Source organism: Thamnophis sirtalis, unplaced genomic scaffold (assembly GCF_051295495.1).
Source record: "Thamnophis sirtalis isolate CommonGarterSnake01/CBP01778 unplaced genomic scaffold, rThaSir2_p1.2 scaffold_4, whole genome shotgun sequence".
Taxonomy (NCBI): Eukaryota; Metazoa; Chordata; class Lepidosauria; order Squamata; family Natricidae; genus Thamnophis; species Thamnophis sirtalis.
The window spans coordinates 15,301,655-15,322,641 of NW_028261384.1; the positions used below are offsets into that span (position 1 = coordinate 15,301,655).

General features: G+C 38.6%; 1 pseudogene; it reads left to right on the top strand.

Annotated features, from left to right (window-relative positions):
• The first annotated feature begins 694 nt into the window (after nt 1-694).
• The window catches only part of LOC148045773 (uncharacterized), a 39,272-nt pseudogene continuing 18,979 nt past the window's right edge, over nt 695-20,987 (top strand).

The following is a 20,987-nucleotide window of genomic DNA, read 5'->3' on the forward strand; positions in this document are numbered from 1 at the left end:
TCGGACAAAACCCACTTGAAAACTGTCTCACTTAGCAACAGGATTTTTTGGCTCAGTTGTAGTTATAAGTTGAGGACTACCTGTGCACAATTGTAAAATGATTGGTCATGTTGTGAGGGGTGGTTGGTGTTTTCTGAGTTTGCTTGTTTTCTTGCAGATGTTTCATTACCCTAACTAAGTAACATCATTGGTGCTAGTAAGAAGTGCTTTTTGCTCTCAGTTTATATTCTGGTGTCTTTCCTGTTTGTGTGGGTGGGGGCGATCATGCTGTCTTTTCTGTGATTTTTTACAGAGAGATACATGGTGAGTTATTTTTCCACTTGACTGCCATTCCTACTTCTTCAGAATTTTTCTTTTCTTTTTGTTATTGGACAAGCAGCCGGATAGCATTTTCACGATATCTAGAATTGTGGGTTACGTTACAAAAACTATGCAGACATTATCATAGATTCGGATTTACAAACCAAATATATGTGCCAAAGCCCCTTTTTATTCATTTTCTATATTTATAATTGTGTTCCTGCTCTGATGCTGAAAGCCAATGGGATTGTATGAAAGGGAATCTTTAATGTAAGCTCTCCTTTGATTCATAATACAGTAATTGCTTTTCTATGCACAAGTTGCTGTTGTATTTAGTCTTAATGACATTATAATAAAAGAGCTAAGGAAAAGGACTTGTGTTTGTAAATAAGCCATGATACATCATCTTAAGTGGAACTTCTATTCTTCTGAAAGATCTGTCATCCAAGAGACAGAATCAAAGATTTTAAGGCTGAGATGTAAGTTTTGTTGACAAATCAAATTGTGCTGTAAACACTTGGGTCACCCAAAATAACTCTGTATTTTGATTTTCACCATAAACTTTATCCTCATTGCTGTAAGTAGGACCAACTGAATCCCAGCTATGTTTTCTCTAACTTCAGTCATTGTTATTGTTACTTATGGCCTTGTTACTTGAAGTTGAATTGTTTGCTACACCCATGCGGTTTGTTTAAAAGATTTTCTGGGTCACATCATTAAATGAGCTTTCATCCTTTAGAACAATTTTTCAATACTCTTTACATGAGGGACTTCCTTGTACAAATCCTCTTTACACAAGACAGATACAACTTGGGAAAAATGATTTCTTCTCTGATCTCTGCAAAATAGGAGAGCCATCCAGAGTTTGCTGGGGACTTTTTCTGAATTAAACTAACCAAGAAGGGATTAATCACCAAGATCTGAACTGTATGATATACAGTCAACTTGAGAATGACAATGGATTTCTCCCAATCAATGGAGACTAGAACAGAATCACAGTCACAATGTTTTGAAGGGAAAAGAACATGTATAGTTTCCTTCACCCCAAACTTGCCAAATAAACTGAGTGATGTCACTCAGGAAAGGAAGGGAGAGTCCAGCTATTGAATACCATGGTTAGATTCAGGGGTGAGTTTCTGCCAATTTTACTAGCGGTTCACTGCATGCACCTGTGCTGTTCAACATTTTTGCGCATGCACAGAACAATTTACAGTGAACTGCGCATACACAGTTACTAAAATTCAAAATGGTGGCAGCCCAATGGCAGCGAGGGAAACGGTTCGGGGGCATGGCAGGCTTAGGTCGCTGCTGGTTCTGCGACCCAAACCTGAATTTCATTACCAGTTCGGCTGAATTGGGCCAAACTGGGAGCAACCCACCTCTGGTAAGATCTGAACATAGTCAGTGCAAGGTGATGTTTCCATGAGTGTCCAGTAAAAAGCAACAGAAGGCAAGACAAGAAACAATGGTTGGAATTAACCAAGGAAAGAAGCAACCTAGAACTAAGGAGAAATTTCCTAATGGTGAGAGCAATCAACCAATGGTATAGTTTGTCTTCAGAAGTTAAGGATGCTCCATCTCCGAAGGTTTCAAAAAAAGACTGGATGGTCATTTGTCTGAAGAGGTATAGGGTCTCCTGCTTGAGCAGAGGTTGGACTGAAAGTCCTTCAAGGCCCCTTCCAACTCTATTATTCTAAAAGTCACAATGACATCAACATTGCAGCACATAGATTATGATTTCGTTTTACAAATGATAAGAACTGCATCCTTGTCTCTTTTTGTGTCATCGTACAAGTACCTACATGATGTTATTTGTGATATGATGTTATGATACAAAATGACACCCTCCGTCCTAATTTGTGGATCAAGAAAAGGAGAACCTAACCTCTTTGGTCACAATCCATACACCTGGACGACTAGGCAATCAAATTTACATTGCTTCCAATGCTCAGTGTTTTCCAAGGAAATTATAGGTAAGAAACTAAATCAAATCAGAAACATATATACTATTTGAGAATAAACTCATGTGTACAACAAGCATTTTGTAAGTATTAGTGACACAAAAATGTTTCTGTTGGAAGGTACTTTGCCAGATATACTTTGGATCACATCAGACTGATGTGGGGATGATTTCTCAATGGCAATTCAACAAATTCTAGAAATAAAAGCCAGTTTTGCCTGCTACTTTTTTATTTACTATAAAAAGGTAAAGGTAAACATTTCCCTATACAGTCATGTATAACTCGAGTGTTCATCTCTTTTTCTTAGCTGACCCGTGTTGTCCAAAGATGCTTCCATAGTCATGTGGCCAGTATGACTATGTGCAGGGAACACTGTTACCTTCCCAATGAAGTGGTACCTATTTATCTACTCACATTTGCATGCTTTAGAAGTGCTGGGTGGGCAGGAGCAGGAGCACGTAATGGAAACTCACTGTCAGCTTTCCAGCTGACAGGCTCAGCATGTCAGCCCTGAAGCTGTGTTGGGAGCATCTTCAGGGCTGCCACAGCAAGGCTGTTTGGGGCTGTGGGAACGTGAGGGGGGAAGATAGAGATAGCTGGGGGATGCGTAGCCAAAATAATATTCTTTCCCATGGAAGCCAAGAACGCTGTACCAGGTGGAGGGGCGTGGACAAAAGCCAGCCTGAGTTGGGACTGAGACCTGATTGGACCATGTAATGGACATGTGACCTGGGGGCAAGAACTTTGGGTTTTGATTTGGGTGAGGAAAACCTTGAGTCTTTCAGAGTCCGGTTTTCATCACTGTGCCAATATGACATTCCTAATAAATTCATGCTTTGAGGAAACTCTAGCCCTCAGAGTTTTGATTGCTTTTGTTCTATTACTTGGAACCCTGACACAGCATCTTTAAACGCTGAGCCATCATACCCCACTTATTATTTACTATAACCGTAGTAAATAAAATTTTACTATCCAGAACTTGTAAGAGACATGGCCTGAATAGAAAAAAAGGCTCCTAACAGAAAGTACAAGTTGACTATTGATTGAACATTAAGTATTCCTGATTCTAGCTGGATGTTTCTTTGAGAATTGTGCTGCAATTGTTCACAAATGAAGAGAGTCAGTCTTCTCTAGTTGCCATGGCAAACGAAGCGATTTTTATATATTTCTGAACCATATATAGCAACAGAAATTCCTGCAAGTCCAAATTCTTGAAGAAGGCATACGCAACTATTGCAACATCACATTTTTTCCTCTCAAGGATAGACATCTGAATATGAAATTTTAGTAAGAGGAAAACACTCAATTACCTCATGAATGGGAGAAATTTTAACTCTATGATTCTAAATAAGTATTTTTTAAAAAACTTTGCAATTGGCCTTAGTTCCAAATTTTTGAAACAGCCTGTTGTGATTTTTCAGCAAAGATGTTGAGACACTCACTCATCTATTGTGTGTGTGTGTGTGTGTGTGTGTGTGTGTGTGTGTGTGTGTGTGTGTGTATGTGTGTGTGTGTGTGTGTGTGTGTGTGTGTGTGTTTATTTGTGCTGATAAATAAATAAAGGGAGACTAGTATAGATCTATTTCAAGCTATTTAGCTCTCATCAGCTAGCCATACCCTTACTGGGATTTGAACCTGGGCTATATTACATCCTAGGCAAACTTCTTAGCCATTAGGCCACAGGCTCTTATCCGTTATCAGCAAAGCCAGGGTGAAAGGTATCTATTAGATTTTTTACAACCCCTGGTAAGCCCCAATTATGGGAGGAAGCTAACTGCTTCCATCATCTGTCTATCGGCTCGTCACAAGAGTCCATCACGACAGAAACCCAATATGTGTGTGTGTGTGTGTGTGTGTGTGTGTGTGTGTGTGTGTGCACGCACATGTATTGTGCTCCCATGAAATGGATTTTACTTGCCTTTTGGTGGTATTTTTTTGTATTGTATCTTTCTAACCATTTTAGCTTTCTATACATTTTTACAGTAAACAATAAAAATAAATGGATTCAAATGCTTGAAAGACATCTTTGGTGAATACAATAAAAAGGACTTCGAGATAATACAGCCAATACTTGACTTACAACCACAGTTGGGATCAGAATTTCTTTTTCTACGCAAGGTGGTTGTTAAATGAGTTGCACCCAAATTTATGTTGTTAAGCGAATCACTCAGTTGTTCAGTGAATCACAAGGTTGTTAATCAAATCTGTCTTATCCCATTGATTTTTTTTTGTTGGAAACTGGCTGGGAAGATTGCAATTGGTGACCACATGACTCAGGTCTTGTGATCAACTTTTGTTAATATATGCTGGTTGTCAACTGCCTGAAACATGATTCTATGTCTATGGAGATGCTACGATGGTCAAAATGTGAGGACTGATTGTAAGTAATTTTTTTCAGTGCTATCGTAACTTTGAATGGTTGCGAAATGAATGGCTGTTTCAAGTAACCATTAAAGGGTTACCTATAATAATTTATGAAAGTTGTATGCCACCCAACACTTATAGGTGGATAACTGGTATGCCCCGGTATGGGCATATGTTGCCTGCTGGGAGCACCAGGTACCGTTCCGGTACACTGCTCCAGAGGGCCCACCCACCTGCCAGCACTCCTTACCTGTATTTGAGCTGTTCGGGGCTTCTGCACACGGAGCGTACAATGCCTGCGCGACACTCCGCCAAGAAGCTGGCACATCACAGAGGTGTTGCGGAGCATCGTGGGCAGTAAATACGCATATGCATGCTCTGTGGGTGTGCACGTGTGCTGCACACATTCATGTTGTGCATGTCTGGCCCCGTTGCACCGTACCAGTTTCACGGGGATCCGGAACCCACCACTGTTGGATAGCAATAACACCTAGACTTATATACCACTTCATAGGGTTTTACAGCCCTCTCTAAGCAGGTTACCCAGTCAGCATATTGCCTCTAACAATCTGGGTCCTTAGTTTATCAAGTTTGGAAAGATGGAAGGCTGAGTCAACCTTCAGCCAGTCACATTCAAACTGCTGGCAGTCAGCAGAATTAACCTGCACTACTGCATTGTAACCATAGGGCCATAGGACACCTCACCACAGAGTCACCTCCCATTTACAGCAGGAGACTTTTTTAAAAAAAATTCTGATGTCTGTTATCACTTCTATAGACCATCCTTGGAGGTTCAGAAATGTTCACCATTGTTAATCTTCCCCATATCTGTGTTTAGACCACAACTGCCAGCATTTCCAACTTTTGGGGCATGCTATATAGGAGTTCTAGATATTATAACCCCAATCAATTTGGATTTTATCAGTATAGGAAAGTTACACTATATTCCATACTATAACCTAAAATTAATCTAGGTCAATATTGTTATCTTCTGTGGTAAATTATGATGATAATCAAAGCTAAGGGATTGTGGCCTAGCTGGATTCCAAAATTCTAACAAAAATAAAACCCACATCCCATAATTTTGCAAATAAATCTGTGGAAAATGTGACCTGGTTTGACCTACGGTGTTCCATATCTCCTAGTTGGCTTAGATTGCAATTACCATATTTTTGCTGTATAAGACGCACCAGAGTATAAGATGCACCAAGGTTTTGAAGAGGCAAATTTTAAAAAATGTTTTTGCACTCTACCAAAAATGGCCCGTTTTTCACATTTTTTCTCAAAAAAAGGCATGAATAGTCTTTAGGGGGCTTGCAGATTGCTCCTGGTGAGTGCCCCCTCCAAAACAAGCAAAAAATGGTCCTTTTTTGTGAAAACAACCCCATTTTTTGTCAAACAAATTGCACGCATAGCCTTAAGGAGGCTTATAGAGTACTCCTGGGGGCTGGGAGAGGCAAAATTGAGGGGGGAAACCCTGTTTTTCATTTATTTCTGCCTCCCCCAGCCCCCAGCAGCTCTCTGAAAGCCTTCTACAGGCTCTGCACAGCCATTTTAGCAATAGAAGTAGCAGCAATAGCAGTTAGACATATACCGCTTCATAGGGCTTTCAGCCCTCTCTAAGCGGTTTACAGAGTCAGCATATTGCCCCCAACAACAATCTGGGTCCTCATTTTACCCACCTCGGAAGGATGGAAGGCTGAGTCAACCCTGAGCCGGTGAGATTTGAACAGCCGAACTGCAGTCAGCTGAAGTAGCCTGCAGTGCTGCATTTAACCACTGCGCCACCTTGGCTCATTTTGGTGAAGGGGCGGGGTTTCAGGAGGCAAAAAATGCTATATTCAGTGTATAAAACACACCCAGATTATAAGCTTCTTTTTTGAGGGAAAAAGGTTTGTCTTATATTCCAAAAAACATGGTACATTTCCTGTCTCACGCTGTTCCTGTTCTATCCAGCATTCCTTAATCACTATTTTTTTCCTTTTTTTGCTCATCAACAAAGACACCAGCCACTGTTGTATATATCCAGATCTTTGGGGCTTGATGGGGGCAACTTAGAGTTTGTCACATTGTCTTGTTTGGGGATAGGAGAAGAATTCATTAGTGGACATAATGATTCAGTGGTGATGTGGAGATCTTCTGCAACAATGAAATTCTTGAGGGAAGAAACAGAAGACGGAGTTTTTGTTAATCTGGAAAAAATAGCAGATAAAGATTGCTTAAGCATCATACTCACATTCATGTAGTCATATACTTGCTTTTCTTCACTAGAAATTGGTCAAGTTTATAAAGACTACAAGGAGAGACAAGATGCAAAAAAAAGTCAATTGGTAATATATTCAAATATTAACCCTTTGCTAGCATATAATCCTTCCTATTTCAACTTTGATGGAACATTACGTCACCTGCTTTCATTCTTGACCTTGTCTGGTTTTGATGCATTGTTTCCCTCTGACCTGTGGCAAGACCTTTTTAAATCTCTGATAGATAGATCAGATCTGGTATAGATCAAGGATCCCCAATTCCTGGTCCCTGGACTGGCATTGGGCCATGGCATTCCAGAAACAAGCCCATGCAAACAAGTGAAACCCTTTCTGTGGGATGCAAACAGCATGTGAAACAACCCTCCAGTCCATGGAAAAAATCTCTCTCCACAGAACCAGTCCCTGGTACCCAAAAGGCTGGATGCCATTGGCATAGATGTTTCTTTTACTTTTCAACCTAGTTTAAAGTTTTAAGTTTCTAAAAGAGGACCTGATCTGAGGCACTTACATTGCAGCACTGATCAAAAGATTATACTACCCGAGACTTCTCAGGAAACAACAACTGAATGAAAAATTGCTGGTGACCTTCTACCACTGCACCATAGAGAGTATTTTAACTAACTGCACCTGTGTATGGTTTGCCAATTGCACAGTGGCAGATAGGACAGCATTCCAGAGAGTTAAAGTCATTGCCCAGAGGACAGCGGTGGGATTCAAATATTTGAGTATTTGAGTATTTGAGTAATTTATTTATATGCCGCCCTTTTCCCTGGGGGGACTCAGGGCGGCTTACAACTCGAAAAGGGAGGGAAACAAACAATTAACACATAAGACATGTACATCATTAAAAGCACAACATTCATACCATTCGGGTGGGTTACAGTCTTTAAAATAATTAAATAATTGTTAAAATAATTTAACAACAGGTTCTCTGCCCTAATGATTTCTTCCAACAACCGGTTCACCAAACTGCTCAGAAAATTAACAACTGGTTCTCCCAAAGTGGTGCAAATTAGCTGAATTCCACCACTGCCAGAGGATCATTGGTTGCCCTCTCCCCTCTTTGGAAGAGCTTTATAGCTCCCATTGCCTTAAGAAAGTTCAAAACATTCTTAAAGATCCATCTCATCCTGGGAACTCTTTTTTTTAACTATTACCATCTGGCAGATGGTACAGAATAATACAAAGAAGGACAAATAGGCTGAAAAACAGCTACTATCCAAGGGCAGGAACTATATTGAATTCTGTGGTATAGTCCAATATTAATTTCAATTTCAATTATATAGTATGTGAAGGATGTGTGTTTATTTTTATAGTTATAATGTACACTAAAGATGGCATTTAATTTCATTGTACAATGTGCAATGATAATAAAGTAAACTAAACTAAAACTCTGCATATCTAGATTGTTCCTAGGATATACGGTAGATCTTATTCATCTATTTTTCTTAAATTATAGGTAGTCCTGAATCTACAACCATTCCTTTAGTTACCATTCAAAGTCACAATGTGACTAAATGAAGTCACTTGCAGCTGGTCTCCTTGCTTAACAACCATTGCAGTAGCTCTATGGTCATATGATCAACATTTGGGTGCCTGTTGAATGTATTGACAACAATTGCAGCATCCTGGATCTTGTGATCACAAGTGTGATCTTCCCAGTTTAAAATAGAATAGAATAACAGTGTTTGAAGGGACCTTGGAGGTCTTTTAGTCCAACCCCCTGACTAGGCAGGGAACCCTATACCATTTCAGACAAATGGCTATTCAACATCTTCTTAAAGAGTTCCAGTGTTGGGGCATTCACAACTTCTGGAGGCAAGCTCTTGTTCTACCCTCAGGTGCCTTGGAGAATAGTTTGACTCCCTCTTCTTTGTGGCAACCCCTGAGATATTGGAACACTACTATCATGTCTCCCCTAGTCCTTCTTTCCATTAAACTAGACATATCTAGTTCCTGCAACCGTTCTTCATATGTTTTAGTCTCCAGCCCCCTAATCATCTTTGATGCTCTTCTCTGCACTCTTTCCAGAGTCTCCACATCTTTTCTACATCATGGCGACCAAAACTGGATGCAGTATTCCAAGTGTGGCCTTGCCAAGGCATTATAAAGTGGTGATCTTGATTCTATCCCTCTGTTTATATAGCCTAGAACTGTGTTGGCTTTTTTACACACTGCTGGCTCATATTTAAATGGTTGTCCAGTAGGATTCCAAGATCCCCCTCACAGTTACTACTATTGAGCAAGGTACCATCTATTCTGTACTTGTGCCTTTTGTTTTTGTTGCCTAAATGTAGAACCTTACATTTTTCACTATTGAATTTCATTTTGTTAGATAACACCCAATGTTCAAGTCTGTCAAGATGCTTCTGTATCTTAAGCCTGTCTTCTGGAATGTTGGCTATTCCTGCCATCTTGGTGTCATCTGCAAATTTGATGAGTTCCCCATTTATCCCCTCATCCAGATCATTGATGAAAATGTTGAAGAGAACTGGAGAATTCTCTTGAAGAGAACTGGTCCTAAAACAGAACCTTGGGGTACTCTATTGCATAGTTCCCTCCATGTAGTTGCAGTTCCATGGAGGACTACACATTGAGTGCAGTTGGTCAGCCAGTTTCAAATCCATCTGGTGGTGGTGCTTCTGCCAACCCATGGCAGGCAAAGTCAATAGTAGAATCTGGATTTGCTTAATTACTTAATTGATTAAGTGAATTACTTAATTCACTTATCAATTGCAATGATTTGCTTAACAATCTGTAGTAAAAAGGTTGTAGATGGTTTGTGACTTCCTCAACGACCTTGCTTAATAATAGAAATTCTGATCTCAATCATGGTCTTAAGTTGAGGATTACCTGCATTTTATTTCTGTTAACATGTACATATCCCTGCTGCTTGGTTGAAAAGCACACCTTTGGTAAATTAACACTTTCTAAAAAATTAATTGAAGTAAGTTTTAGATGCATTTTTAAAGATATGCAGGTCTAAAAGAAAGCAATTAAACCTTGCTCCAATTATAAAAGTTTTCTGTCACATAATTTTGAAATTCACAAGGTTTTTTTTCTCCTCCTGGAGGTAGCAATTATTATTTGAATTCTTCTTCATTTCCTGCTTTATCCTATTGTATCACCCTCTTTAGCTTTCTAAAGTTTGAAAAAGTTTTTTCCCCCTTTGCTGTGGTTTTGTTTAGGTAGCTTTTCATAAGTTAGGGCAACCTTGCTGACTGAGGTCATCACAAAACTTTTTCTATAATGGTAATAAAGCATATTTCCCACAACTGACAGCAGATCAAATCAGGAACATTTAGTATGCCCCATTCTGAATCTGCTGTCGTATTTTCTGGAGTCAAAGGTCCCATTAAAAAAAGGAAAAAATAGAAAAGAAATAACGTGTGATTATCTGAGCATAATATTCCACTGAGTCTGATTCACTGGAGCTGTATATTATTAAAGAGTAGCAGCCAAAACATATAAAAAATAGTGTTGATTAGATCTAATCAACAGAAAAAAATTCTATTTCACTCTTTAATATTAATTTATTTCCATTCTCGTCTTCACTCTCTTACAAGTCTAAACCAAATGATACTAATTTTACTGAGATTTAAGTTTCAGTTCAATATTTCATTCAAAATTGGCTTGATTGAGATTTAATCATATTTAAGGGAAACCTATGAAACCTTTCTCACTGTAACTATGGCCGGTTCCACCAACTTGGTGAAGTCCCTCCCGTCCATCCATCCATCCATCCATCCATCCATCCATCCATCCATCCATCCATCCATCCATCCATCCATCCATCCATCCATCCATCCATCTATCTATCTATCTATCTATCTATCTATCTATCTATCTATCTATCTGTTAGATGCCAGCTTCAGTTATAGTGGTTTCCACCAAGGTCCTCTGTTCCAGCGGGAATAGAGGTTTAATCTCATTGGTCAAAGGGTCTGACAGCTCCCTATAAAAGGGCTGCTGTCAGACTCAACCTTTGCTGGATTGTACATACTTGTTCTGTTACAATAAAGAACTGTTGTTGCCTTTAGCCTTGTGTGCCTCTCCATTACCTGATCTAACACTGTCTGTCTGTCTGTCATCTCTCTCTCTCTCTCTCTCTCTCTCTCTATCTAGATAGATAGATAGATAGATAGATAGATAGATAGATAGATAGATAGATAGATAGATAGATAGATATAGATAGATATAGATAAATATAGATAAATATAGATATATAGATCTCTAGTTGTTCGGGTTTTCTCCCACGTAGAATTGGAGATGTCTTGGCGACGTTTCAACGTTTCGACGAAGTCTCATTCGTCATCTTCAGGCTGCTTCAGACTACTTCAGGCTTGGTGTTTCCAGGAGTAGTGTGAGATCTCGGCTGTTTATTCCTTTTAACTGCCAGTAGGGGATTAAATTTAACTGCCAGTAGGGGATTAAACTGATTGGGTGGGGGTTTGGCTGTGTCTTGATTGGGTGGAGGTGTGTCATTATTTGGTGGAGGAGTGTTCTGTTCTGATTGTTTGGGGGGTTGTGTTTCATGTGAGGGTAGGTTTTTTTTTAAAGAGGCTAATTGTGCTTTTGCAGTCTGGCTTCTTGTTCTGGGTCGTGCCTCCTCATCAGTTTGTGTTTTTGTCTGTTTTCTTTGTGGATGTTTTTGGGTGATATTCTGTGTGGCTATTGTGGGTGTGGGCCTGGTCTCATTCATCATGTTTGGGACTCTTTTGTTAATAAGGGCAGGTTTCCAAAAGGCTGGCAGGCGGGAGGTATCGTCCCGCCTGTTCATGCTGTGTGGGCGTTTTTCTATTTCAATTGCTTCTCTGATTATACGGTTGTTGAAATGTTCGGCCTTGGCGATAGTTCTAGTCTTATTGAAATCAATTTTATGTCCTGTGGCTTTAAGGTGTTGGACCAGGGAAGAAGTTGGTTCCTCTTTTTTGATTGCATTTTTGTGTTCTTCAATGCGTGCACTTATTCTTCTGTTGGTTTGTCCGATGTATGTGGCGGGGCAAGTAGTGCATGGGATTTCATATACTCCTTGATTTTCTAATTCAATTTTGTCTTTGGGGTTTCTTAGGATGGTGGATATTTTCCGGTCTGTGCAGAATGCTGTCTTGATGTTGTGTTTGCGGAGGATTTTGCTGATTCTGTCTGTGGTGCCTTTTATGTATGGGAGGAGGGCTTTTCCATTTTCTTGTTCTCTGTCCTGGACTTTAGTGGGGGTTTCTTTTTGGATTAGGTTGGTGATCTTATTTCTTTGGAATCCATTGGATGTCAGTACGTTAGTGAGAGTGTGTAGTTCGGTTTTTAGGTGTTGTTCATCAGCTAGGCGTTTTGTTCTGGAGATGAGTGTCTTGGCTACGGAATTGATCTGGGCTGGGTGGTGGTGTGAGAGTGTCTGCAGATAGCGGTTAGTGTGTGTTTTCTTTTGGTAGATGGTGTGTCCTAGGGAGCCGTTAGATTTCTTGTAGACTAAGACGTCCAGGAAGGGGAGTTGGTATATATATATATATACCAACTATATAGAGATAAAGGCTCTTATCTGTTATCAGTGAAGCCAGGGTGAAAGGTATCTATTAGATTTTTACAACCCCTGGTAAGCCCTAATTACCGGATAAGAGCCTGTGGCCTAATGGCTAAGATCTCTGTCTAGTGTGCCTAGTATGCCATATAGCCCAGGTTCAAATCCCAGTAAGGGTATGGCTAGCTGATGAGAGCTAAATAGCTTGAAATAGATCTATACTAGTCTCCCTTTATTTATTTATCAGCACAAATTAAAAAAAATACAAATATAACAAAGGCAATAGTAAAAATATTGGGTTTCTCTCGTGATGGATTCTTGTGACGAGCCGAAGGACAGATGATGGAAGCAGTTAGCTTCCTCCCATAATTGGGGCTTACCAGGGGTTGTAAAAATCTAATATATATATATATATATATATATATATATATATATATATATATATATATATATATATGTGTGTGTGTGTGTGTGTGTGTGTGTGTGTGTGTGTGTGTGTGTGTGTGTGTGTGTGTGTGTGTGTGTGTGTGTGTGTGTGTGTGTGTATGTATATGTGTGTGTGTGTGTGTATATATATATATACATACATACATACATACATACATACATACATACATACATACATACATACATACATACATATATATATATATATATATATATATATATATATACTTAAAGTCACAACCGCTGGTATGCCCAAGTGTGGGAGGAAGGTCACACTATCAGCACAAATAAAAAAAAAACATATATATACATATACATACATACACACACACACACACACATACACACCTACCTACCTACCTACCTACCTACCTACCTACCTACCTACCTACCTACCTACCTGGGTAGATATTACTGAACATGTTTTTCAATCAATGCAATTTACATATAGTACTTCTTTTCATATTTTCATAACCATTAAATCTGGAAGTGACTGAGCCCATACATTGATCACTTATCACTTACACTTATCACTTATTAATATTATTATTATTTCACCCTGACTGCTGTTTTTTGTTCAGGTATGTTATTTTATGTATGTATGTATGTATGTATGTATGTATGTATGTATGTATATGAGAGGACAGAAGTCCTCTCCAGAGCAGGCCTGCCATCAGTTCACACCCTGCTGATGAAAGCTCAGGCATGCTGGGCAGGCCATGTTGCAAGGATGCCAGACCATCACATCCCTAAACAGCTCCTCTATGGTGAGCTGTCTCAAGGAAAGCGATCGCATGGGGGACAAAGGAAGCGATACAAAGACATGTTGAAAGCCTCCTTCAAGTCCCTGGATATCGACACTACCTCCTGGGAAACCCTGGTACAAAATCAATCAACATGGTACACACTGATCCAACAAGGCTGCCAGACATCTGAGGACAGAAGAACAAACATAGCAGAAGAGGAGCGAGCACTCCGCAAAGCCAGAGCTGCAAATGCTGCAACAGTGGTGCCCACACATGTCTGCCCATCATGTAGACTTACTAACCACTTACGGATACATGTCAAGGTCCTCTTTGAACATGATGGATGAACATCATGCATGTACAATAGGCTGTCCATTTAACTGGGCTTGAAAAAAAAAGACTTACAATGATGGTCATAACTTTGTCCTCAAAGTTATGACTATCATACTATCCCCAGGATCACATGATCACCATATGGATCCTAGGCAATCACCTCACATTTATGATGGTTCTTCATATTAGGGTCATGTGATCAGAGTTGCAACCTTCCTAGCCAGCTTCTAACAAGCAAAGTTGGAAGCTGGATTTGCTTAATGACTGGCAATTCATTTAACAACTGTGTGATTTGCTTAATGACTATGATAAAAATAGTTATATAATTGGGTCTAGTCATTGATTTGCTTAATGACTGCATTACTTAGTGATTGAAATTCTTGTTCCAGCTGTGGTTATAAATCAAGGACCATTTGTAAACAAAGCTAATTTCTTATTTGAGCAAGGTACTGGTACTGTACACATTAGTCAAATAATTGGTAAGCATATATTTTAGCAGAAAAGAAGTGGATTTCTTTATTCTTGCCTGCCAGGCACTTGATAATCCTCTTATGGTGATTGGTTCTTTTTTTTTACAGGTTTTTTTAAAAAAATCCCATTTCTTTTTTATTAGTTTATAATATAAAATATAAAAATACAAAAACAAATAGTAGGAAAAATAGGAGAGGGAAAAGGGAAGGGAAAAGTGCAGAAAAGAAGAGAGGAAAAGAAAGAAAAAGCATTGACTTCTGACTCTCTTTGGTGCAGTTAAATAAGATACCGGTAGTAGCATCAAACCTCAACTTTTTACTTTTACATAATAGTATAAACTATTCATTTCTATATCAAAAATCTATCTAATCAGTAAAATCCAAAATCAAAGATATATTTTTCCCACCTCAAGCACAAAGTTCAGTAGTTGTTTTCAAGTAAAAAACAGAAGTACTTATATATTTTTGTCTTTTAGAACAGTCTTTTAAAACAGTCAATTTAGCCATCTCTGCTAACTCCATTAACTTGCGGTGAGTGATTCTAAACTACCGCATGATTTCCAAAGACTAATGTATTTTCATTTTTAGTCTTCCCACACCACACCAGTTTTTAAAATCTCAGGATTTAAAGATTTTTAAAAAGTGTACTAAATTGTTGTTGTCTGGATTGTATATTCACCCATCTGCACCAGTCGAATGCTTATGATAACGAGGAGAATGTTGCTTAAGTCTAATGTAAAACAAAAAAGGGAAAAAAAGTACTTCCCAAAAAAATCCAGAATTTTAAATATCTTCAGCACAATATTCAGTTGTACATTATGATGGTGTGAATCATAAACTCCAGCTCTGATCAACCCTAGTTTTATCAAGTTGAACTGAAGTATTTGGGAGAACCAAACACGTACTTACTACAATGCAAGTCAAACTCTTCTGTTATATGTTTGCATTTAGTGCTTGTGTTCGGGTTAAAAGAGCAGAATCCCCTTAACATGGGAAGTGGGAGGGATGATTCCATCCCTGTTTAAATATTCAGGGATTCAAACTCGAATTTTGAAGTCCTAATTGCTCAGGGAATATTCTATTATGCTTCTTCCTATTTTCAATGTTTTAATCTTTCAGTTTCTTTAAATCTTGCTTATCAAGCAGTTCACAAACTTTGTCAGGTTCATTAAAATCAAACCAACAAAAAAATCTGCACAACGTTCCCAGCCATCTTTATGTGCATCTACAGATATTGCCGATGTGTAATAGAAGTGGAATATACATGAGTTCAAGTCCCACCGTAGACCTGAATGATTTAAACCAGGGGCATCAAACTCACAGCCCCTGGGCCAGATGCCAGGTGCTAGCCCCCCCCTCCCCAGCCTGGTTTAGCGGAGGGGGAAAAAGTCCTGATAGGTGACGACACCATGACGATGCAAGTTTGAAACCCGTGATTTAGACCAATTTATCTGTCTCAAAAAAAGATTTGTTTTTATGTGGAAAATAGGAGCCAAGAAATTTTACATCTGTTGCATTTCTGTTGCATTACATCAAAACTAATTGGTCCAACTTCTGCTAATTTCACAAAAAAAATCTAATGCTATAAAATAATTAGTAAATAACAACATAAAAACTTAAACAGTGTTCTTATGCTCAATTTTCCATTTCATAGAATGCAAGTTTGATTTGGCTCTATTTTGGAAAAAGAAATTGCTGCTAGAGTTGTTCAGCACACCAGATTTGAAGGCAAAAGAGGCCTTCAGAGTGCTTTTGGGTAGCTACAACTCTTTAAACCAAACACATCTTTTATTATTTCAGATCCTATAAGCAAAAGACAATGTCAATATAATCTAGACAGAGCTGCCAGTCATCAGTGACCTTCATTTAAAAAAAGAAAAGAAAAAAGAATGGCAATGAGCATCCATAGAGACTGGAAGACTTGCATTCAATTTCTCATTTCCTGTTTTTCAGGCTAGTATATGATCATGCAGGGTATCGAGTTCATCTCAAGGCTAACACTACAGCTTTGCTGAGTTACCCAGGGAAACATATGGCCAATTGCCCTTAATACCAGACATTTCAAAGGATGCTGAATGCACATTTGTGTAGCACAGTCCATTCCAATGATCTTTACAAAGTGATTTCCACATTGGAAAAGGACATTGGTCATAGTGAAACAGTGGCAGTGGGACTAAGGAGACCAGAAAGCAAATAATTTTAGCTACAGAGGTAGCTAAAATATCTTGTAGGGTAAAAGGAATTGTATCCCAAAAGCACAGTATGGAATTTAATCAAGCCCAATTGTCTTAATTTACCCCAGCAATAGTTTGATAGTATCAAACTGCTATATGGCTATTGGTTAATCTCATCCTCTGCAGATATCTATAAAATCTTTTTTTTATATAACTCTTCCTTTAAAATGGATGCTTATTTAGAGATGCACAATTCAATACTAGTTTTTTTCACTTGCTGGATGTATATGCCTGCATGACTTTCACATGTCCAATGCATGTTTAAAATTAATATATCACATTAAATGCTAGAGGAAGCCTCAGTGTGTCTTTCATGACTTCATACAAAAAGCTGAGATTAAAAAAAAAGATGAAAACGACAACCATCAGGAAATTATTGAAAGCTTTGATTTCCCTGCCTCCTCTACCCCAAAATGCTGTAATTTCCAAATAGCTAATGTTGCTCGACACTCTGGAAGTGAACCTTGCTTTCAATGGCAAGGGAATTAGAGCTCTGTAGTTCATCTGTACTGTATAAACTACTGGAAGGATATTAGTAGTCCTTGACTTACAGCCATTCATTTAAAGATGTTTCAAAGCTATGACAGTATTGGGGGAAAAAGTGATCACGTGATCACAATCACGGTCCAGTTTCCAACAATGAAAGTGTCAGGCACTCCTAACAAAACAAAAAAAGACCTGTAATAGTTTCAGGAATCCAAAGTGGCCTGCTAGCTTAGAGTCATGGGTGTGTTATAACACTTCCAGTCTCAAGCTTGCCGGGACTAAGGGTGGGTTGCTGCCGGCATTACTGTCGGTTCGGTACACGCACAATTTTGCAGATGTGCCAGATGCATGTTCCACACACATATGCACTTGCCCAAAAATAAAGGTGGAGGGGAAACCTTGCCTCCCCGACCAGACAACTGGTTTGGAGGTATGGCAGGCCTGGGTTGCTGCTGGTTCCAGCAACCCAGGCCAGAAAACCACTACTGGTTTGGCAAAACCGGGCCGAACTGGTAGGAACCCAACTCTGTCTGGGACATATAGTTTGGACCCCTTTCATGCTAGCCCATCCCTGATGGTCAGGACATTCTTTAACAACCATGGTAAAAATGATTGTAAAATTGGGTCCAGTCAAAGTGATGATTTACTCAACAAGCACATCATTTAGTAACCAAAATTCTAGTCCAAAATGTGGTCATAAGTTGAGGACTATCAGTACTATATGCTTCCTACTGGAAAGGCAGTTTTATCTCTTCAGTGAACAATGCCTAACCGTTGCAGCTCTTATTTGGTATCTACGTTGTATGCCCAGGTATATAGACTAATTTCATATCATAAATGGAAATCTGACACCAATTAAAAATAGACATTATTCTTAAATTAATACTTTTGTACCACATTCACATTTGAGGATTATTTGTGTAAAGACTATGCTTCAATTTTATAAGGTACTTAAATCAGAAATTAAGAATATGAACTGTACTTGCTATAGTGTGTAATTCCATTTGGCAATTTATGTAGTGATGAAGACAGTTTTTGATATTCAGTTTTAGCTTAATTTTAATAGTGTTTTTAGTCTTTTAACATAATACAATACTATATCTAACTATTTACAATTGAGTCAGTTTGGTTTAATAGTGTCGGCATCAGCATAGAAACTAGAAGCCTATGAATTCTAGTCCTGCCTTGGGCATAAAATCAATTGGGTGACATTTATTTATTTTATTAGAAAATTAATTTACAAAAAAAATTACACCAACTTATAACTTGAAGGAAAATTGGGTACAAAATATCTTTTACACAACATCATCAGTATTATCTAAGACATACAGCCAATACATGTTAGAAAAGGAATGTTTTATCACATATGGTGGCATGCAAAAAATAGAAGTAAAATGGAAAGAAAAAAAGAAAGAAAAAAGTACAAAGACCTGCATAGTGTAATGCAGAATTTCTTGGAATTTTAATGTGAAATGAACTACAACTTCTCCTATTAGATATGATTTCAAAAATAATTTCAAAGAACATGAGCAAAATGTTGACTCCAAACTTGATTGCAGAAAATATGAGTTCAGTTACAGAGTTATCAATGCCTTGAATACTCTACCTGACAATGTGGTTTCTTCCCCAAACCCCCCAAACTTTAACTTACTGTCAATCTCACACCATTCCTAAGAGGTCTTTAAGGGGCGTGCATAAGTGCACCAGAATGCCTACCATCCCTGTCCTAATATTCCCTTGTATTTGTATATAGGAATATATTTCATATATTCATAATCATGTTTACACATATATCTGTTATCTAATTCATGCTTGATGAAATAAATAAATAAAAAATTCTTCTGTATTCTTAATTTGAAGAATTAATTTGAAACTTAATTTGAAGAATTCAGCAATAACTAAACTTAATTTGAAAAACGAAGCAATAGCTAAACTATGCACAATTGAATTTTAAGTAAATTTAAAGAAGAATGAAGGAATAAAGGACAATAATTGCAGCTCAGGTTGAAATGATGGGTCCCTGATGCCCTCTGAGCTTGATTGTTTTCTTACAGACATTTCATTACCAGTGACTAGCACTGATGATGTTACCTAGTTTTGGCAATGAAATGTTAGTTACTAACACGAATGATGTTACCTAGTTAGGATAATGAAAAATCTGCAAGGAAACAACCAAGCTCAGATAGCACCAAGGGCCCCTAATTTCAATCTTGAGCTACAAATATTCTCTTTTATAGGAACTTGTTGTGGTCCGGCAGGAGCCGTTGGAGCTGCCACCAGACTCCAACAGCGAGGGGCCTTATGAGTCAGCCCTGGAGGATGTGGAGGATCCTGGACAGGGTTCCGACTCTAAGCAGGGTGCAGAGAGACTGGTTGGATACCAGGTGGCGCCTGAGCCTTGGATCAGTGGGGAGGAGACAAGAGAGAGTGATCCAGAAACCACCTGTGAGTTGTACTGGGATGCACGCCGTCAAAGGGCTACTCAGCGTCAAGAACAACTACGTAATTACAGGAGGTAATTACACTCAGCTGATGTTCATTAAGCTCCTCTCCCGATTATAAAAGAGACTGCTTGTGCCACGCCCTTCTTGCAGAAGTCAACGTTAGGGACTAACGAGAAACAAATTTGGCAGAGTTTGTTTGCATTGCTGCCAAGGTTTGTAGGACTTGCTGCCAAAGTGCTTATCTGTCTGTTGATTTGGCTTTTAGACACTGACAGTCTGGACTTATTAAAAAACATTCTCATTTAACTTTGTCTCAGCTTTCATTCCTGGATGGAGGAGTGGGTCAGAACAGGAACCCATCCTTGTTTAAATTTAGTTAAAAATCCATTGTGCACAGTTTAGCTATTCCTGTATTCTTCAAATTAAGTTTCAAATCAGATATTTTTCAAATGTCTTTCTTCCAGTGTTGAACTTGGTTGTTTTGTTGCAGATATTTCATTACCCAAACTAGGTAACATCATCACCGCTGGTCACTAGAACTGATGATGTTATCTAAAATGGGTAATGGAATGCTAGTCACTAGCTCTGATTATATTACCTAGATTACCTAGATTGTGTAATGATGCATCTGCAAGAAAACAGCCAAGCTGAGAGAGCACTAAGGACCTCTCAATGAGTCCTAAACATGCAATAATAACCTCTGTGGTGGCGTAAAGGTGGAGCTCTTGCCTCACAATCAGGAGGTTGTGAGTTCAATTGTAGCAGATGCTTGGGCAGGGGGGATGGACTAGATGACCTACAAGGTCCCTTTCAACTCTGTTAATATGTTACACAACATCCAGGTGCTCTCTGAGCTCACTTCTTTTCAGAGAGCATCAAACACCTCTCATTTCAGCCCTAAGGTACAAATATTCTTTTTTATTTAGACATCACACAAAATGGCAAATGTATAATCATTATAGTTGGGCTTCTAAACTCAACAAATATTATCCTTAAATTAGCAGATGTATAAGAAAAGGGGAGTCAGAAACTCCTCTTTTTAGTTATTTTTTTTTAATTTTCCTACTTTTTGGTATTTAATTATTCTTACATTTGTTCTGTTCATCTTTTTTAGTAAAATGTATACACACACCAGTGGTGGGATTCAGCCAGTTCACACCTATTCGGAAGAACCGGTTCTTAACTTTCTAAGAGATTCAGAGAACCGGTTATTGGAAGAAATCTCCTTTTGGTTTTTTTCCGCTTTACGGGGCTAATCCTCTAAGGAAGGCAGAAAGGAAACATTTTGTTGTTGTTTCTAGCTTAATCTTTATTGCCCTGTTTACAGAAACTGCCTCTCTGGTTAACCCTTATTACATTGTCACAGCTAAGGCAAAGCGCCCATTGACCTGAGTAATGTTGAGTTGGCCATGCCCACATGGTC